We start from the raw sequence: 7,449 nt of genomic DNA, 5'->3' as shown, positions 1-7,449 counted from the left end.
CTGTAGGTAAACTGTAATAAAAATGAGTAAATAAAACATCCTCACGTTGAGGGATCGGGTTATAAAGTAAACCCAGGTGACTCCTCTCAGCCGACTGGTTGCTAAAGTTACCGAGCCAGCTAATTAGATGCGCCATGTAAAATTAATCAAGGCAATTTGGGAGTTCAGTTCTGGGAATGAATTTTTTCTTTTCTTGTGCTGGAAACCATCTGCCTCCCAGCAGCTCAATCTTCTGTTGTAAGTTGACACATCATAAACAAGTCTCTGTGCACATGACGCGCTGATTGCAAATAGATTCTGTTAATAGCGAGGAAAGCGTAGCCACCGTGGCGTCATCTGTTGCCGTTTTAAAACACTCTAATTCAGCATTCATCCAGTATTATGCTGCGTTTTTTACAAGCAGAAGTGACACATGATGGATGAACGTGATGAGTGTTGATTGAGTAATGCACTTGTCACTCGATGAAGGCTTGCCTATGCGGTGTAAGTCAAAATCTTATTCACGATGTTCGCCGTAATGAAGAGAAAAATCTACCCAACTGATTTATGTAGCTGGTGGTTGTAAACATATTTATATCTGCTTTAAAGCTGTTTTTTTCTTTTATCCAAGCCTCTATGGGAGTTAACTTTCTGCTTGAGCAGACCTCCAGCGGCCTTGAAACCTTTGAAACTCTTATTTCTTGTTATTTGCAGGCAAGAAAAAAAAACATGTTTACAGGCTAAAGGTTAAAAAGTCACTGTATGACTGTTTATGTTGTTTCATATACAGTAAATGTATGTTTTCAGTCTGTATGTAATCATTATGTGGAATGCATGCCAACCGGTTCGGTACAACTCCTGTAAGGGCCAAAAGAAGAAAAAAAAAAAGGAAAAATCCAGATCAAGTAATAGCATTCCTGGAAGGAATACTTATCGTCCGCCGCTTTTCATGCAACAGTTTTAGACTTAAGATCATCTTATGTTGAGAAATGAAGTTGTAGCTTTGGTCAAACCTTGAAAATAACATTTTCAATCTCACGCAAAATTGCAAGACCTTGCGTGACATGTTGGCGTTTGAATAATGAGTTGGGGATGACTGTCAGCTACTGCCCCACCCAATTTTTGCACATCGGTAAAATTTACGGAGCTATTGCCATTTTTGTTTTTTTCTAAAGTCAGTTGGCTGTGGCAGCCATCTTCAACTGGGTTGGCTCCAAAGGTTAATCAGCTGTAGGTGCACATCTAGTAATTGCTTTCTGAAAGTTTCATTAAAATTCCTCCAGTGATTCGTAAGATACTTTGCTAAAAGACAGACATGGGTGAAAACATTATCACCCACCATTTGCCTTTTGCTGGCAGGAGAATTTCAGACATAGTGGGATGTTAAAGTTCTGTTTCGTTATATTTCAAATGTTGCAACTTGATTATGTGCTTTTAAAGTTTGCCTCATTCAGTTCAATTTCACAAAGTTTGTGTTTCTTCTCCATCGTGGCCACATAAAACAAGCCCAAAGTGTTGCGGGGCAGCGGCCATTTGTTGGCTCTTCATCCGTTCCAGGCCTTCCATTATGGCTTAGGATGACAGATGAAGATATGCCGGTGTTCTCCCTCTGGCTGTAAAGCATCAGGTCTAACCTTCCTTACAGGAGAAGTAATGGTCCACACCTTTAATTGTTGCGGGCTGTTCATCTTCACTAACAATAGCAGTAAGCTATGGGTCTGGGATGGAAAGGCAGTCGTGTCTGACAAAGGAAGTGATTTAGTTCCGGAGGCAATCGGTGAGCGGTCGTTGCACAGACAGCAGTAATGTGCTGAAGAGACGGACCGTATAGGGTAAGAGCAGTAGAAGACACAATAGTGATTTGGAAGAAACGCTGGATGATTTTTTTTTTTCCCTCCACCTCAATTGCAAGAATTTATCTGAGGCAAGAAGCAGTCCAAAGGTATGCCATGTGTGTTTTTTAACATGCAACACCTGTCCTATCAAAGCAATAATGGTGTTCTGCAAACTAATAATGCTAATATAATTCAGTGCATGCATGAGCAAAACTATGGCTTGTGGGCCAGATCTGGCCTTGGACATTCTCCATCCGGCCCTTGATAATGCTACAAGCAACAGTTCATATCCACTGAACTGGGGTTCTGTTCAAATGTTAGTTGTTTAAATATTATTATTATTATTCCTGCAGAAAGTGTGGCTCAGGAAGTGCTCCAGTTAGCAAATAAGAACAATCCATGTAAATAATGATGTAATGCTAAACTGATGGTGATGTAAAGGTTTATAAAACAGAGTTCACATGAAATAACTAAATTTTGCTAATTTTTAGGCTGACAAAAATTATTGTCACAAGTGCCAGTTTACAGTATGTCTGATATTACGTGAGAGTATCATTGTGTTTCAGGAGGTATCTTTTGACCAAGCATCCCAACTATCTTTGTAGAAATGGGAAGAAAAGGCCTGGAAATTTCGTCAGAATGATCCGTCTGCCCAATTTTTTTTTTTTTTTTCAGTTTAATTTGCAGACCTTTTGATTGTTTTGTGACCCTCTGGGAAAAAAACAATGTTACCCGGCACACATTTAAAGAATCTGATGGAAAGTAACTGTGTCTGAAAGTCTGCATCAGAATACAAAAACAAAATAAAAACATCTCATTTAAAGAACGAAGCTGGTGGAACACATGTGAGCTTTTTTAGATCCTGATGTTTGCTCTTTATTCCATTTGATGTTGAAACATCATTTGATGTTCTACTTTCAAAAGTCAGTTTTCTGTTTCTTTCTTCCACGCCGGCTCCCAAAGCGGCAAAATGTTTGTGAGAAAATACGCTGTTGATGGGTCACTAGCTTGCTGTCTGAATTAGACACACAAAAGGAAAGGAATACACAAGTGTAGTTGCCAAATTTAAGCAGGTTCCCTGGGAAAGTTGAGGCCTATTAAAATGATAGATTGCGAGGTGTATGCAAAGGGACGCTTTACAAGCACAAAGCGGTCTAATTGCATTCATTCCTGTGAAAAAGTCCACAAATGTTGAATCTAGATTCTCAGGCGAATTGGCAGCAAGCTGCTCGACAGCAGATGACTAGCTTCAAACGAGTAGCGAGGGGGAGGGTTGTAAAATCTTGACAAACAGTGAGAGCGAGCGTCCACATCATCTCTCGCCCCTGACAGCCTTCCCCCATGCATGAATTCAAAGCTGGTAAAAACCATGGCTGGATTCGTTTTGATCTGACATCCATCATGTAGATCAGTGTTGTAGTCTCACTGTACTGTGTCCACAATAAGATGTTTTGGCAACAGGCCCATGACATCTGTTCAAACCAGTCGAGAGAATCTGGGACCAATTTGGCATTTGTGTCACAAGTTATTGCCGGCTTTCGGTGCGGAGCGCCATACATTCATTACAGAATCGTCACACGAGTAGGTTTGAATTGAAAATATTATTTCCTTCTCAATATGTTGGCTGCTTTTAGCTTAAACCCTATGATGTAATTAGAACAACAGTGCTGGAAAAAGTTGAGATGTTGTGTGAAATATAAATGAAAACGGAACACAATGATTTCCAAATCTCATAAACCCCTATTTTATTCACAAAAAACATAACATATCAAACCTTTACACTAAAATAATTGCACCATTTTTGTCCCATTCTCTGGCATAGGGGCATAACTGTTTTATAGTCCTGGGTCTTCTTTGCTGGACTTTTTTTTCAATCTTTTCTTTTCATGATGCAACAAATCTTTTCTTTTAGTGAGAGGTCGGTACTGCAGGCAGGACAGTTCAGCACCCGGACTGTTCTACTACAAAGCCATGCAGTTGTAATAGATGCAATATACGCTTTAGCATTGTCTTATATATGTCCTAAATATGCAAGACCTTCTCTGAAAACAGTGTTGTCTGAATGGGAGCATCATATGTTTTGATTGATGGAGCTTTTCCAGATGTGTAAGCTGTCCATGCCTCAGGCACTAATGCACCCCCATACCATCAGAGAGGCAGGCTTTTAAACTGTGTGCTGATAACAGGCTTGATGGTCCCTCTCCTCTTTAGTACAGAGGGCATGGCGTTTGTGGTTTTCAAAAAGCATTTTAAATTTTGTTTCGTCTGACCAACAGAACAGTTTTCTACTTTGGTACATTTTAAACAAGTTTTGGCGTTGGCAGCATTTCCAGATGGTGTTAATATTTGTTTTCTTCTTTGCCTGTTAGAGCTTTAACCAGCCTTTGTGGTTAAACTGTGTTTACAGACAATGACTTGTGGAAGTGTTCCTGAGCCCATGCAGTGATACCCATAACACAATCAGATCTGGTGTTAATGCAGCGCTCAAAGATCGTCAGCTCCCAATATTGACTTTCAGCTTTGTCCTTTGCTCACAGAGATTTCTCCAGATTCTTGACAACTTTTGATAATGATATGAACTGCAGATAATGGGATGTTCAAAGTATTCCCAATTTTCTGTTGAGGAGCATTATTCCAAAATTGTTCCATCAATTTTAGATGTTTTTTTTTTTTGTTGTTTTTCTTGTAGACTGGTGAACCTTTGCCCAACTTTACTTTTGAGGGATTCAGCCTCTCTAACAAGCTCTTTTTTTATCCAGTCCTCTTACTGACCTGTTGCCAATTAACCTAATGCTCCTCCAGCTGTTTCTTATTTGTGTCACTTATTTTTACAGCCTTTTGGTGCCCTTGTAACAACTTTTTTGAGATGTGTTGTTGCCACTGAATTCAAAATTACCTTAATTTCTCCTGAAGTTGTACAACTTGTTAGTTTAAACATTTAATATGTGTACTATGTTCCATCATAGTACACATTAAAAAAAAATTTGTGAGATTTGCAAATCACTGCTTTCTGTCTGGAATTTGGGTTGTAGATGTGTTGTACCAGTATGAATTAGTTTGTCTCCAGTAAAATTCCAACCAACAATTTTCACTTTATTTGCCTGAGGGTGCGTGTGTTTTTTGTGCCAGTTAAAAATATTTGAAGAGCAAACCGAACGATACATTGCAGTATTAATGATCATGGAAGACGCTGGGCAGATACGAGCGTGTCGAAGAGTTGACGGCTCTTTGTGAACTAATCCACTCCAAAAGAAGCTGTGCTTTTCCAGTACTTGGCAGCAAGCTGAGACGCAGTTAGTATCAAAATATCAGTCTCGTTGCTGAGCTATGGCGCTATAGTAGCTGAACACTTCCAGCTTGCGTGGCTGAAGCATGGCAGCATGTGTGCGGAGGGCGTTTGGGCAGATGGGATGTGTCTGATATCTCTCACTCAACATAATGAGACGAGAACGGGCTTCGCCAATCTTCGGGCCCAACTGAGGGCAAGAGACACACTGCCCACTCATACAGGAGGGATCTTTTCCTCTCTTCAAAGATAATGAGATGACAATGAATTCAACTGTGATTAGATACAGACAGGGAGGGGTTGGGGGGGTGGACCGAGGATCATTCTGCAGCACTTGTCTGCTGGCTTTGATCAGACAGGGGAAAGCAGCTGTCATTCTTTGTATCTGTGTTGGACTTATGAAAGCTCAGCTAACTACTTTGTCATCATCAGTGTCACTGGGGAAAAAAAGGCGAGAGTTTGTCAGCGCAGGCCCACTTCCCTCCGCACACAGGTGATTTTCTCAAACCCACCATGGAGATGAGCTGAACGAGAGCGCGGCCTGTTAAAAATTAGCCAGAAGTCGGTTGTCTTTGACAGAAAAGTGTTGCAAGTAAAATCCATTTGCCTTCACCTGGGAGTGGAGGCGCAACTTTTTTTTTTTCCTTCTTCGGTTTTTTTTTTTTTGTTGTTGTTTTTTTTCATGCCTAACATCGCCTCTCGCTGCGACGTGTCAAAAGTGCCATGTTAACAGGCTTAGTTAAGCAGGCGTGACAAGACGATCTCATTCTCAGCTGACAGTTTGTTGTGGTACTTGTCTTTAGTTCCTGTGGCGAAGCTCTCTTGCATGCTTTGTTTTTTTGTTATTATTTTTACCCTCATTCTTTCTTAGAGCTCCGTGTTTTGACATAAACCCCAAATCCTTTGCTGAAAAAAAAAAAATACCCACATTTCAGGCGTCTTCATTGAGAAGTACACTTACTGTTTTGTTGTAAACTCTGACAGCCAAAAAAAAAAAAAAAATTACGTGATATTGTTTATATGGCGCAAGTCGTGAGGTAAAATGCAGGTTATGTGCTTTAAATTTGACTTTTTTTTTAGTAGTAAAATGAATTCAGGTCTAAATCTAAAAATAAATAAGGCCTAGCATTATTTAAAGCAGGGGTGTCAAACCCAGTGACGCAAGGGGGCCAAAATTTAAAATTTGGTCCTAGCCAAGGGCAAATCACGATCAATATTTGTTAAAAATTACACAAATTAACCTTGGTTTTAGATGTATTATGTCAAATCATTCATATAGAATTATCAATGACCTTTTCCCAGTTACAGATTATACAGAATTTAGAGCAAACATACTTTAATGAACACAGACAAATAGATCAAACTTAAAAAAGCACATCATTAGCAGTCATTTATTACGCCTCACTCAGCTTTTAAATGAATTTTTAACATTAAAACCGATTTTTTTAAAAAGCCATCAACAAAAACCTGATCATAGCGAAATAAAATAAAACTATATATTGTTGGCTTCTAAGTCACTGTCAAGAGAAAACTTCAGATTTTTAAGCAAAATAAGAATCAGAGGCTCGATCTGTCCCAGACTGGAGGGCTGGATGAAATGTTACAGAGGGCCGGATCTGGCCCGCGAACCTTGAGTTTGAAACGTGTGACTTAAAGGAATGCATATTGCCCACCACCTTACATGGTTTTGGTCAAACCGTGAAATGAAAGTTCTGCACAATTTCATGCATTTTCACAAAACGTCATGCGCAGAGTATGTGCTGTGACTGACCCTCAGCTACTACCACAACAGATTTTAGCTCCATATTTGTTCAATTCACTGAGTTATAGCCATTTTGGGGTTGGCTAATGTTGATTAGTTGTGGGAGTCACCTTGAATTGGATTAACTCCAAAAGATAATCAGGTGTAGATAAACATCTAATCACATTCTGAAAGTTTCACTGAAATCCATCCAGTGGTTCATGTGATACTTTGTTAACAGACAGAATTGACTCCAAATAGTTAAAGCTAAAGTTTTAAACAAAGATCTTGCACAATCTTTTACAGCTCAGACAATGTGTTGGGAATTCATCTCAACTACAGTCACACCAAGATTTAGCTGTATATCCGTAAAATATTGAAAAAATATATATTTTGATAACAGAGAGGCACACACGGACAGAGGCAAAAACATTATCTCCCATCTCTGCCTTTCAGGGGTGGGCGATAAATATTATCTTATGCATATATTTGTCTTCACAACCAGTACAGTAAAACATTCCGAAACCAAAGCTGGTTTGTTGCATCTTTTTTCCATCACTTTCCATCTCTGTTCCCTGTAAAAAAAAAAAAAAAAAAAAAAAAAAAAA

The sequence above is a fragment of the Kryptolebias marmoratus genome, linkage group LG9 (genome assembly GCF_001649575.2).
Source record: "Kryptolebias marmoratus isolate JLee-2015 linkage group LG9, ASM164957v2, whole genome shotgun sequence".
Classification (NCBI taxonomy): domain Eukaryota; kingdom Metazoa; phylum Chordata; class Actinopteri; order Cyprinodontiformes; family Rivulidae; genus Kryptolebias; species Kryptolebias marmoratus.
This window is presented reverse-complemented; position numbering follows the sequence as displayed.